The sequence below is a fragment of the Salvelinus alpinus genome, chromosome 17, assembly GCF_045679555.1.
Source record: "Salvelinus alpinus chromosome 17, SLU_Salpinus.1, whole genome shotgun sequence".
In the NCBI taxonomy this organism is placed as follows: Eukaryota; Metazoa; Chordata; class Actinopteri; order Salmoniformes; family Salmonidae; genus Salvelinus; species Salvelinus alpinus.
Window position 1 is genome coordinate 33,690,749 of NC_092102.1, and position 14,641 is coordinate 33,705,389.

The window sequence follows — 14,641 nt, forward strand, 5'->3', positions numbered from 1 at the left end:
CTGCTGGAGCGCGTGCTACAGGTAGGTGCTGCTGTGGTGACCAGCGAGCTGAGATAAGGGGGGACTTTACCTAGCAGGGTCTTGTAGATGACCTGGAACCAGTGGGTTTGGCGACGAGTATGAAGCGAGGGCCAGCCAACGAGAGTGTACAGGTCGCAGTGGTGGGTAGTATATGGGGCTTTGGTGACAAAACGGATGGCACTGTGATAGACTGCATCCAATTTATTGAGTAGGGTTTTGGAGGCTATTTTGTAAATGACATCACCGAAGTCGAGGATTGGTAGGATGGTCAGTTTTACAAGGGTATGTTTGGCAGCATGAGTGAAGGATGCTTTGTTGCGGAATAGGAAGCCAATTCTAGATTTAACTTTGGATTGGAGATGTTTGATGTGAGTCTGGAAGGAGAGTTTACAGTCTAACCAGACACCTAGGTATTTGTAGTTGTCCACATATTCTAAGTCAGAGCCGTCCAGAGTAGTGATGTTGGACAGGCGGGCAGGTGCAGGCAGCGATCGGTTGAAGAGCATGCATTTAGTTTTACTTGTATTTAAGAGCAATTGGAGGCCACGGAAGGAGAGTTGTATGGCATTGAAGCTCGCCTGGAGGGTTGTTAACACAGTGCCAGAAGTATACAGAATAGTGTCGTCTGCGTAGAGGTGGATCAGAGACTCACCAGCAGCAAGAGCGACATCATTGATGTATACAGAGAAGAGAGTCGGTCCAAGAATTGAACCCTGTGGCACCCCCATAGAGACTGCCAGAGGCCCGGACAACAGACCCTCCGATTTGACACACTGAACTCGATCAGAGAAGTAGTTGGTGAACCAGGCGAGGCAATCATTAGAGAAACCAAGGCTGTCGAGTCTGCCGATGAGGATGTGGTGATTGACAGAGTCAAGAGCCTTGGCCAGGTCAATGAATACGGCTGCACAGTATTGTTTCCTATCGATGGCGGTTAAGATATCGTTTATGACCTTGAGCGTGGCTGAGGTGCACCCATGACCAGCTCTGAAACCAGATTGCATAGCGGAGAAGGTATGGTGGGATTCTAAATGGTCGGTAATCTGTTTGTTGACTTGGCTTCCGAAGACCTTAGAAAGGCAGGGTAGGATAGATATAGGTCTGTAGCTGTTTGGGTCAAGAGTGTCCCCCCCTTTGAAGAGGGGGATGACCGCAGCTGCTTTCCAATCTTTGGGAATCTCAGACGACACGAAAGAGAGGTTGAACAGGCTAGTAATAGGGGTTGCAACAATTTCAGCAGATAGTTTTAGAAAGAAAGGGTCCAGATTATCTAGCCCGGCTGATTTGTAAGGGTCCAGATTTTGCAGCTCTTTCAGAACATCAGCTGACTGTATTTGGGAGAAAGAGAAATGGGGAAGGCTTGGGCGAGTAGCTGAGGGGAGGGCAGTGCTGTTGACCGGGGTAGGGGTAGCCAGGTGGAAAGCATGGCCAGCCGTAGAAAAATGCTTATTGAAATTCTCAATTATAGTGGATTTGTCGGTGGTGACAGTGTTTCCTATCTTCAGTGCAGTTGGAAGCTGGGAGGAGGTGTTCTTATTCTCCATGGACTTTACAGTGTCCCAGAACTTCTTTGAGTTTGTGTTGCAGGAAGCAAATTTCTGCTTGAAAAAGCTAGCCTTGGCTTTTCTAATTGCCTGTGTATATTGGTTTCTAGCTTCCCTGAAAAGTTGCATATCACGGGGGCTGTTCGATGCTAATGCAGAACGCCATAGGATGTTTTTCTGTTGGTTAAGGGCAGTCAGGTCAGGAGAGAACCAAGGGCTATATCTGTTCCTGGTTCTAAATTTCTTGAATGGGGCATGCTTATTCAAGATGGTGAGGAAGGCATTTAAAAAAAATATCCAGGCATCCTCTACTGACGGGATGAGATCAATATCCTTCCAGGATACCTCGGCCAGGTCGATTAGAAAGGCCTGCTCGCTGAAGTGTTTCAGGGAGCGTTTGACAGTGATGAGTGGAGGTCGTTTGACCGCTGACCCATTACGGATGCAGGCAATGAGGCAGTGATCGCTGAGATCTTGGTTGAAAACAGCAGAGGTGTATTTGGAGGGCAAGTTGGTTAGGATGATATCTATGAGGGTACCCGTGTTTACGGAATTGGGGTGGTACCTGGTAGGTTCATTGATAATTTGTGTGAGATTGAGGGCATCAAGCTTAGATTGTAGGATGGCTGGGGTGTTAAGCATGTTCCAATTTAGGTCGCCTAGCAGCACGAGCTCTGAAGATAGATGGGGGGCAATCAGTTCACATATGGTGTCCAGAGCACAGCTGGGGGCAGAGGGTGGTCTATAGCAGGCGGCAACGGTGAGAGACTTGTTTTTAGAGAGGTGGATTTTTAAAAGTAGAAGTTCAAATTGTTTGGGAACAGACCCGGATAGTAAAACAGAACTCTGCAGGCAATCCTTGCAGTAGATTGCAACACCGCCCCCTTTGGCCGTTCTATCTTGCCTGAAAATCTTGTAGTTAGGGATGAAAATGTCAGAATTTTTGGTGGTCTTCCTAAGCCAGGATTCAGACACTGCTAAAACATCCGGGTTGGCAGAGTGTGCTAAAGCAGTGAACAAAACAAACTTAGGGAGGAGGCTTCTAATGTTAACATGCATGAAACCAAGGCTATTACGGTTACAGAAGTCATCAAAAGAGAGCGCCTGGGGAATAGGAGTAGAGCTAGGTACTGCAGGGCCTGGATTCACCTCTACATCACCAGAGGAACAGAGGAGGAGTAGGATAAGGGTACGGCTAAAAGCTATGAGAATTGGTCGTCTAGAACGTCTAGAACAGAGAGTAAAAGGAAGTTTCTGGGGGCGATAAAATAGCTTCAAGGAATAATGTACAGACAAAGGTATGGTAGGATGTGAATACAGTGGAGGTAAACCTAGGTATTGAGTGATGATGAGAGAGATATTGTCTCTAGAAACATCATTGAAACCAGGTGATGTCATCGCATATGTGGGTGGTGGAACTGAAAGGTTGGATATGGTATAGTGAGCAGGGCTAGAGGCTCTACAGTGAAATAAGCCAATAAACACTAACCAGAACAGCAGTGGACAAGGCATATTTACATTAAGGAGAGGCATGCTTAATCGAGTGATCATAAGGGTCCAGTGAGTAGAGGTTGGTTGGGGTCACGGCGATCCAGACAGCTGGCCGGGTAGCTGGCTATCGGTAGCAAGATAGCATAGGATGGAGGTCTATTTTTAGTCACCTCGTGCGTTTCCGTCGGTAGATTAGTGGGGTTCCGTGTGGTAGAGGGGATCAATCCAATTGGCAAAATAGATATAGTGACCCAAGAAAAATTGTCCGATATACTTATTCAGATAGCAGCCGATAAGACAGCTAACGATTAGCGGGCCCCAGATGAGCATTCAGGTAACGTTGCGACAGAGGTGCCAGTTGGATAACTCCCTCGGGCAGATAACGTCAGTAGTCAGTCGTGAAGGCCCGGTGGGGCTCCGCATTTGCAGCAAAACATTTTTTTTTAATTTTAAAAAAGATTTAAAAAAAAAAAATAACGGGTCCGGATAGGTGATCGGAGCCCGGGAATGGCTGATGGAACTCTTCAGCTGGCTAGCTCCGGAATAATTTAAGTTTGCTCCGGGATCGACGTAAGCCAATAGTCACACAGTTTGCAGCTAGCTAGCTGCGAAATCAAGGTGTAAATGTCCAGAGCTTGCGGTTGAAATCCGGGGATATTGAGAAAAATAGGTCCGGTATGTTCTGGTCTGAGTCGCGTTGTACAAAAGTGCCGATAGATTATCGAGCTAAAGGAATAGCTGATGACCACAAAACGTGGTTAGCTGAAATACCAACGTTAGCCAGTAAACCGGCTAACTTCTGGGTAGCTTCAGGTTAGCTTCTGGCTAGCTTCTGGTTAGCTTCTGGGTAGCTTCTGGCTAGCTTCTGGTTAGCTTCTGGCTAGCTTCTGGCTAGTTTCTGGCTAGCTTCTGGTTAGCTTCTGGCTAGCTTCTATTGTGGATTTTCAGATTTGAGGTAAATAATACTATTTTTTTGTAATTGGTGAGGCGGGTTGCAGGAAAGCCTCTTGTAGTTGAGTTCTTGGATAATAAAATATATAAAAGATATGCGAAGAAAGGTGTAAATATATATACAGTGGGGAGAACAAGTATTTGATACACTGCTGATTTTGCAGGTTTTCCTACTTACAAAGCATGTAGAGGTCTGTAATTTTTATCATAGGTACACTTCAACTGTGAGAGACGGAATCTAAAACAAAAATCCAGAAAATCCCATTGTATGATTTTAAAGAAATTAATTTGCATTTTATTGCATGACATAAGTATTTGATCACCTACCAACCAGTAAGAATTCCGGCTCTCACAGACCTGTTAGTTTTTCTTTAAGAAGCCTTTCTGTTCTCCACTCATTACCTGTATTAACTGCACCTGTTTGAACTCGTTACCTGTATAAAAGACACCTGTCCACACACTCAATCAAACAGACTCCAACCTCTCCACAATGGCCAAGACCAGAGAGCTGTGTAAGGACATCAGGGATAAAATTGTAGACCTGCACAAGGCTGGGATGGGCTACAGGACAATAGGCAAGCAGCTTGGTGTAAGGCAACAGCTGTTGGCGCAATTATTAGAAAATGGAAGAAGTTCAAGATGACGGTCAATCACCCTCGGTCTGGGGCTCCATGCAAGATCTCACCTCGTGGGGCATCAATGATCATGAGGAAGGTGAGGGATCAGCCCAGAACTACACGGCAGGACCTGGTCAATGACCTGAAGAGAGCTGGGACCACAGTCTCAAAGAAAACCATTAGTAACACACTACGCCGTCATGGATTAAAATCCTGCAGCGCACGCAAGGTCCCCCTGCTCAAGCCAGCGCATGTCCAGGCCCGTCTGAAGTTTGCCAATGGCCATCTGGATGATCCAGAGGAGGAATGGGAGAAGGTCATGTGGTCTGATGAGACAAAAATTGAGCTTTTTGGTCTAAACTCCACACGCCGTGTTTGGAGGAAGAAGAAGGATGAGTACAACCCCAAGAACACCATCCCAACCGTGAAGCATGGAGGTGGAAACATCATTCTTTGGGGATGCTTTTCTGCAAAGGGGACAGGACGACTGCACCGTATTGAGGGGAGGATGGATGGGGCCATGTATCGCGAGATCTTGGCCAACAACCTCCTTCCCTCAGTAAGAGCATTGAAGATGGGTCGTGGCTGGGTCTTCCAGCATGACAACGACCCGAAACACACAGCCAGGGCAACTAAGGAGTGGCTCCGTAAGAAGCATCTCAAGGTCCTGGAGTGGCCTAGCCCGTCTTCAGACCTGAACCCAATAGAAAATCTTTGGAGGGAGCTGAAAGTCCGTATTGCCCAGCGACAGCCCCGAAACCTGAAGGATCTGGAGAAGGTCTGTATGGAGGAGTGGGCCAAAATCCCTGCTGCAGTGTGTGCAAACCTGGTCAAGAACTACAGGAAACGTATGATCTCTATAATTGCAAACAAATGTTTCTGTACCAAATATTAAGTTCTGCTTTTCTGATGTATCAAATACTTATGTCATGCAATAACATGCAAATTAATTTCTTTAAAATCATACAATGGGATTTTCTGGATTTTTGTTTTAGATTCCGTCTCTCACAGTTGAAGTGTACCTATGATAAAAATTACAGACCTCTACATGCTTTGTAAGTAGGAAAACCTGCAAAATCGGCAGTGTATCAAATACTTGTTCTCCCCACTGTATATACAGGACACGACAATACGAGGACAAAATGACGTCTGAACTGCTATGCCATCTTGGGCAATCTGCAAAGCCCCTGGGCTTTGCAGCACAGGGACCCCCCCCCTGGGCACAGGGACTGGACAAACACATTCACGAAATGCCAACCATTGTCGGAGAGATTTTAGATGGCAGACCCTACCTGGGTATGATCTCTCGCACGACTGCTTTCACCACAGCAACAGAAAACATGTCAACAATCACCAAACAATACTTGTACCCCTCACAATGTGTCAACTCAATGAAGTCCATCATTAAGTGCTCAAAAGGTCCTTCAGGCCTTGAATGGGATGCGGGGGATACTGAAATGCCGCGTCCAATATTATTAGTCATGCAAATTTGCAGAAATGTTCTGCAAACACAGTAAAACCTACTGTACACCAATATTTATTTACAAGATCCACCATCCCTGCTTTGGACACATGATCCTGACCATGTGACAACTTGGCAAGGAAATTAAAAGTACAATGGGGCATGGCAGGTCTGCTCCTCTCATCCAGCCATACCCCCGATGCGTCTTTACGACAGCACCCAGCCCACTTGCATCTCTCTGACTCATCAGTCGTTGCCTGCAAAGCAACCACGTCATCAACAGAGAAAGGGTTGATGGGAGCTGGGACTGCTGCCATCTGTAGGAGAGGGGAAACAGAAGAGGAAGCAGCCAAGTTAGCTGCACGGTCAGCTTTAGAGTTCCCCAGAGAAATGTTGTCGTTAGAGGAAGAATGCGCTTGACATTTGATTATGGAAACAGAGGAGGGTAGCTAGACAGCCTGTAAGAGAGACGAAACAAGGTTACTGTGTGTAATCTGTTTTCCAGACAAGGTCAATAACCCTCTAATCTTCCACAATGTTCCAAAATCATGCACAACACCGAACACATATCTGCTATCAGTGTAAATGTTAACAGAGCTGTCCTTTCCCAAAATATAAGCTCTAGTAAGGCCAAAAAGTTCTGCCGCCTGGGATGATACGTGTGAAGGGAGTCGAGCACTCTCCACAGCTTCCAAAACAGTCAGAACAGCATAACCAACTAATAGATCCCCTTTCTCATTTCTCTGGGCAGACCCATCTACAAAATACTCAAAGTCTGGATTGCCTAACGGGGTGTCTCTCAAGTCCAATCTAGGGCTACAATTTCAATAGCTACGTCACAGTTATGATCTTCACCGGCATCTGCTGTAGGAAGAAGAGTTGAGGGGTTAAGAATTGTACATTGTTTCAGAGTAACATGAGACATTGTCAACAGATTGTTCTGAAAGTCTAGCAGTCTCGCATGCGTCAAATGAGCCGTTCTTGCCTGTGTAATAATTGCGTGCACAGCATGGGGCACATGGACGGTTAGGAGAGACATAGCCACAATATCAGAACATGCCAAAACAGCTTCAGTAGCAGCAGCTACTGATCTCAAACAGGAAACCATTCCCCTGATCACACTATCTAATCGTTGAGAATAATAACCAACAGGTCTATATCCCACACCATAATACTGTGTCAAAACTGCTGACATAAACCCACTTGTCTCTGAAGCAAAGAGATGGAAGGGTTTATTACGGTCTGGCAAACCCAAGCAAGGGGTAGACATTAATGTTTGTTTCAATTTTACCAATGCCATCTCAGCCTCATCGGTCCAGACCACAACTTCACTTGCATTCATCTTTCTCCCACAAATACAATCCTGCAGCAGTTGAACTATCTCTGCATAGTCTTTCAACCACAGTTGACTGTAACCAGCCACACCCAACAAAGGCATTATGTGCTGCTTGGTACCAGGTTTAGGCAAAGCTTTAATTGCCTCTAATCTACCTTTGGAGAGGGTGCGACCCACAAAAGTAATGTCATGACCCAAATATTTAACGGAGCTCTGGCATAATTGCATTTTACTCGGGGAAACATCATGACCATTTTCTGCCAGAAAAATCAACAATGCACTAGTGTCCTGGTGACATATCTCCTCTGATTGTGAGCAAAACAACAAATCGTCAGCATACTGAACCAAAGTACTCCCTTCCGGAGCATCAAAACTCTCTAGGTTTTGAGACATTTCTTGGGCAAAGATTGCAGGTGATTTCACGTAACCTTGGGGAATTACCGTCCATTTCCATTTGGCCCCAAGAAACATAAATGAGAACCAGTCCTGTGACTCATCAGTCACAGGGATGCTAAATAAAGCATTAGCCAAATCAATTACTGAAAAACAACAACTACCTTGAGGCACCTGGGAAAAAATGGTAACAGTGTTAGGCACCAAGGGTGCTCTAGCATGTACAGCATTGTTTACTAGTCTAAGGTCTTGCACAAAACGATTATCACCAGATGTTTTTTTACCCCTTTTTCTCCCCAATTTTGTTGGTATCCAATTGGTAGTTACAGTCTTGTCTCATCGCTGCAACTCCCGTATGGACTCGGGAGAGGCAAAGGTCGAGAGCTATGCGTCCTCCGAAACCCAACCCAACCAAGCCGCACTGCTTCTTGACACAATGCCCACTTAACCCGGAAGCCATGTGTCGGAGGAAACACCGCACACCTGGCGACCGTGTCAGTGTGCACTGCGCCCAGCCCGCCACAGGAGTCGCTAGTGCACGATTGAACAAGGATATCCCAGCCAAACCCTCCCCTAACCCGGACGACGCTGGGTCAATTGTGCGCCGCCCAATGGGTCTCCTGGTCGCAGCCGGCTGCGACAGAGCCTGGACTCTAATCCAGAATCTCTAGTGGCACAGCTAGCCCTGCGATGCAGTGCATTAGACCACTGCGCCACTCGGGAGGCCCCACAGGTAAAATTAGTAAAATTGGTGTGTTACAAGGCGAATTTGGGGAGGGAACCAAGTCGCCTATTCCAACTAACGCACTATGAATGGGAATGATACACTTTTCAGCTTCTTTGCTAAGAGGGTAAAGAGCTTTATAAGGTATGTGGGTGCTTTTTGGAATTACCACAACTGGTGCAGCTCCTTTCATGTGTCCAATGTCGGTCTTTGATTTAGCCCATAGTTCTTCAGGGATATCTTTTAGCCAATCAATGTGTGAATTATCTTGTAATACCACAGGCATGGTTTCAACGTGAATTGGTTATTTTCTTGGTGTTGTCATTGCAGTAGCCCTGTATGGGGAATGCTGTATAAGCTGACTACTCTGCTTCCCTTCCCAGGCCACCCAATCAGTTGATTCTATCACTTTCTCCATACAAATACCCACATCTTTACATTGTCTTCCTGGAGCTTTTGATAAGCTACAATGGGGAACAGAGCCAGAGACTTCATACAAACTCATCTTAGTATCCGTCAACAATACTCTAGCTGCTACGAAGTCTTCTCCCATCTATATCACCTTCATGGTTTTCTCAACTTTCTCTTTTTGTTTTGACCATCTCTGTTGGTATTCAGGGTCCTCTTCTCATGAGGGAACAGCAGCAGTACACTGTAGGTAATCAGACACTTCCCAGTTACCATGCAACGGGGAAGAGAAGGACTGCTCTCTCAGCTCCCCCTCAACATGTTGATCATTCAGGTGCCAAGCATAGTAACAGTTCATCAGGCATGGGAAGATTAAATTTTCTCGCAATACCAATGACAATCGTTCTTCAGTACAGAAAACAGATAAATTCATTTTACACATCAAATCTCTTCCTAATAAATTTACTGGGCAGACGGAGGAGTACAGGAATCCGTGTCTCCCTTTGCTGTCTCCCCACTCCACAATCAGGGGAAAAGTAAATAATTCTTCAGAGTGAATTCCAGACGCTCCCACTGTGTGCATTGGTTCTTCATCATTGTTTTCTTAATTAGTTTCTTCTTCTGTTTCCGCCTCATCCTATGGTTGGTAGCCTCTTCGTTCACATCCGCTTCCAAATGGGTTTTTCACCTGCACGCCTGCAGGTGGGGACAGCCACTCTCCTTGGCCTTCTCCTACTGGGCAATGTGTTGAAAGGTACCATACCTTCCCACAGTTGTAGCAGCTCCAGTCTCTCCCTCTGTAAACTCCAGGACCCACTCCAGGACAATGTCTTGAAATATGCCCTAACTTCCCATAGTTGTAGCACCTCCAGACTCGCCCTCCGTCAGCTCCAGCAGGGGCCCCTCGGCCTCTAACTCTTCCTCAACCGTATCCACGGTTGCCACCATCATCCCCATGTCCTCTAGCTCCTCCAGAGTAGTACATCAGTTGTGCCTTCTTCAGTGTCTTTCCTTCCTTAGTTTCATTTTCCTTCAATTGTCTTTCCGCAGACAGTGGTTTTGTTTCCCTTGCAAAACAAGTTGTAGTTACTGCTGTCTTTAGATCATGTCTCAGGCCTGTCACCACATCATGACACAATAAGCTGCTGTATGAGTCTTGGTCAGGCGTCAGACCTGAGGGTTGGAGGAAGACTGTCTCCATTCTTTTCATGTAGTCACTACATTTTTCATCAGTTCCCTGTTTGGTGGAATGTATTTTCTGCCAGTCTGTGCATTTGGGGAAAGCAGCCTTTATTGCGGTAAAAACTGCATCCAGCTGGTCACCACGATCAGCAACAGGTACATCGCAGTCCCACATGTGTTTATAGTCCTTCCATTTAAATTCCAAGCAGCAGTATTTCTTCAATTTGTCTGGTGGTGGGGTTGTACATGGAGATAATTGCTTTTACCTCTTCCTCAAACCTCACAGTATATTTTGCTGGGTCAACGACATCGCCCACTATTGCTTTTATTTCGTCAACATCCCACGGTTTCTCCATTTCCAACATCCCACCTCCATTGGGGTTGGTGTAGCGTATTATTGTAAACATTCCCTCAAGCTTCTTTTTGGGGGTTTTCTTTTTATCCTTCTTATCTTTTGTTTTTTCATTCATTGCTCTACCTCGCTGCAGCTCCTTGCATCTTCGTCTTGGCTACTTTCTTCTTCACTGATGTCATTCTTCCTGCTTGCACTCCTTAATTTGCCTCTTGTTTCTCTACTTTTTTATTTTCTCTTACATTTCTCCATTTATTTTCTGAGCTCTTCTAGCTCCTCTTCTTTACTCTCCCTCTCCTCTGTTCCCCTCTGCTCGTTCACTTTGGTCTTTGTTTTTGCCGTTAGCTTTTTGTCTTCAGCTCCAGCACCTGCAGCCCCTCCAGCAGCTCCTAATCCCACGGCTCCTCCACCTAGCACAGGCCCAAAACCCAACTGGGTTAGAAGGGGGTGGAAAGGCACCATCTCCGTCTGCTAGTGGAGGATTTGGCAGTGGCGGATACAAGGGGGGCCCCATGCAAGGGTTCCTCTCGGAGAAAGTCCAGCCAGGCTTCTTCTTTTTCATTTTTTTCCATCTTCATCTTTCCTCTCCGGTTCCACTTGCTTTACCATCAGTCCTCTTACAGCTTTATCTTTTGCACTTTCTACTTCTTTCTCCCACTTTCTGAAATCTTCCCACTTCACTTTAACGTTCTTGTGTTTTCTTTCAAGTTGGCCTCTCACAGACTCCCATCAACAGGGAAATGTCCATCTGTCCATTTTGTCCAGTCTTCTGTTTGGTTCAGTAGGGGGTACTGAACCAAACAGAAGACTGGACAAAATGGACAGATGGACCAATTTTTTTTGCCATTACACAACACGACCCTTTCGGTTCTCAGCACAGATCTTCCATCCTACTCTTACTATTCGCTTTCCCATACTCTAACCCTTTGTTGTTAAAAAAAAAGAAAATCCAGCTTAACACGTCATCCCACACTCACACAACTCTCACACCGTGGGCTAAACCCCTGTTCAGTTAGTTAGTCAAGCACACAATACTCTCATCCACATTCACTTAGTACTATTCCCAAACACACTCAGTAATCTCCCCTATTACTCGTCGTTGCCTTCTATGCATACCTATGTATCTTCTGCGGTTCCTCTATAGTCTCCATAGTCGCCATAGACTCCACAGTATCTATACTCTCTACAGTATCTATAGTCTCACATGTCTATAGTCTCTCAGTGTCTATAGTCTCAGTAGTCTATGTTGTCCAGTCTACAGTATCTATACTCTCTACAAAATCGCATCTCTATAGTCTCATTAGTTTATGTAGTCATAAATGCTACAGTCTCTATATACTCTACAGTCTTGCCGCTTCCCATACATATAGAATAGTACCTAGTGCACCTTATGCTATTCTCAGTGGATCCCCGACCACATACAGTTGAAGTCGGAAGTTTACATACACCTTACCCAAATACATTTAAACTCAGTTTTTCACAATTCCTGACATTTAATCCTAGTAAAAATTCCCTGTCTTAGGTCAGTTAGGATCACCACTTTATTTTAAGAATGTGAAATGTCAGAATAATAGTAGAGAGAATGATTTATTTCAGCTTTTATTTCTTTCATCACATTCCCAGTGGGTCAGAAGTTTACATACAGTGAGGGAAAAAAGTATTTGATCCCCTGCTGATCTTGTACGTTTGCCCACTGACAAAGAAATGATTAGTCTATAATTTTAATGGTAGGTTTATTTGAACAGTGAGATACACAATATCAACAAAAAAATCCAGAAAAACGCATGTCAAAAATGTTATGAATTGATTTGCATTTTAATGAGGGAAATAAGTATTTGACCCCTCTGCAAAACATGACTTAGTACTTGGTGGAAAAACCCTTGTTGGCAATCACAGAGGTCAGACGTTTCTTGTAGTTGGCCACCAGGTTTGCACACATCTCAGGAGGGATTTTGTCCCACTCCTCTTTGCAGATCTTCTTCAAGTCATTAAGGTTTCGAGGCTGACTTTTGGCAACTCGAACCTTCAGCTCCCTCCACAGATTTTCTATGGGATTAAGGTCTGGAGACTGGCTAGGCCACTCCAGGACCTTAATGTGCTTCTTCTTGAGCCACTCCTTTGTTGCCTTGGCCGTGTGTTTTGGGTCATTGTCATGCTGGAATAACCATCCACGACCCATTTTCAATACCCTGGCTGAGGGAAGGAGGTTTTCAACCAAGATTTGACGGTACATGGCCCCGTCCATCGTCCCTTTGATGCGGTGAAGTTGTCCTGTCCCCTTAGCAGAAAAACACCCCCAAAGCATAATGTTTCCACCTCCATGTTTGACGGTGGGGATGGTGTTCTTGGGGTCATAGGCAGCATTCCTCCTCCTCCAAACACGGCAAGTTGAGTTGATGCCAAAGAACTCAATTTTGGTCTCATCTGACCACAACACGTTCACCCAGTTGTCCTCTGAATCATTCAGATGTTCATTGGCAAACTTCAGACGGGCATGTATATGTGCTTTCTTGAGCAGGGGGACCTTGCGGGCGCTGCAGGATTTCAGTCCTTCACGGCGTAGTGTGTTACCAATTGTTTTCTTGATGACTATGGTCCCAGCTGCCTTGAGATCATTGACAAGATCCTCCTGTGTAGTTCTGGACTGATTCCTCACCGTTCTCATGATCATTGCAACTCCACGAGGTGAGATCTTGCATGGAGCCCCAGGCTGAGGGAGATTGACAGTTCTTTTGTGTTTCTTCCATTTGCGAATAATCGCAGAAACTGTTGTCACCTTCTCACCAAGCTGCTTGGCGATGGTCTTGTAGCCCATTCCAGCCTTGTGTAGGTCTACAATCTTGTCCCTGACATCCTTGGAGAGCTCTTTGGTCTTGGCCATGGTGGAGAGTTTGGAATCTGATTGATTGATTGCTTCTGTGGACAGGTATCTTTTATACAGGTAAGAAACTGAGATTAGGAGCACTCCCTTTAAGAGTGTGCTCCTAATTTCAGCTCGTTACCTGTATGAAAGACACCTGGGAGCCAGAAATCTTTCTGATTGAGAGGGGGTAAAATACTTATTTCCCTCATTAAAATGCAAATCAATTTATAACATTTTTGACATGCGTTTTTCTGGATATTTTTGTTGTTATTCTGTCTCTCACTGTTCAAATAAACCTACCATTAAAATTATAGACTGATCATTTCTTTGTCAGTGGGCAAACGTACAAAATCAGCAGGGGATCAAATACTTTTTTCCCTCACTGTACACTCAATTAGTATTTGGTAGCATTGCCTTGAAATTGCATAACTTGGGTCAAACGTTTCGGGTAGCCTTCCACAAGCTTCCCACAATAAGTTGGGTGAATTTTGGCACATTCCTCCTGACAGAGCTGGTGTAACTGAGTCAGGTTTGTAAGGCCTCCTTGCTTGCACACACTTTTTCAGTTCTGCCCAAAAATTTTCCATAGGATTGAGGTCAAGGCTTTGTGATGCCCACTCCAATACCTTGACTTTGGCGTCCTTAAGCCATTTTGCCACAACTTTGGAAGTATGCTTGGGGTCATTGTCCATTTGGAAGACCCATTTGAGACCAAGCTTTAACTTCCTGACTAATGTCTTGAGATGTTGCTTCAATATATCCACATAATTTTCCATCCTTATGATGCCATCTATTTTGTGAAGTGCACCAGTCGCTCCTGCAGCAAAGCACCCCCACAACATGATGCTGCCACCCCCGTGCGTCACGGTTGGGATGTGTTCTTCGGCTTGCAAGCCTCCCCCTTTTTCCTCCAAACATAATGATGGTCATTATGGCCAAACAGTTCTATTTATGTTTCATCAGACCATAGGACATTTCTCCAAAAGGTACGATCTTTGTCCCCATGTGCAGTTGCAAACCGTAGTCTGGCTTTTTAATGGCGGTTTTGGAGCAGTGGCTTCTTCATTGCTGAGCGGCCTTTCAGGCCTTTCATTTGACCATGAATATAGATACTTTTGTACCTGTTTCCTCCAGCATCTTCACAAGGTCCTTTGCTGTTGTTCTGGGATTGATTTGCACTTTTCTCACCAAAGTACGTTCATCTCAAGGAGACAGAACGTGTCTCCTTCCTGAGCGGTATGACGGCTGTGTGGTCCCATGGTGTTTATACTTGCATACTATTGTTTGTACAGATGAA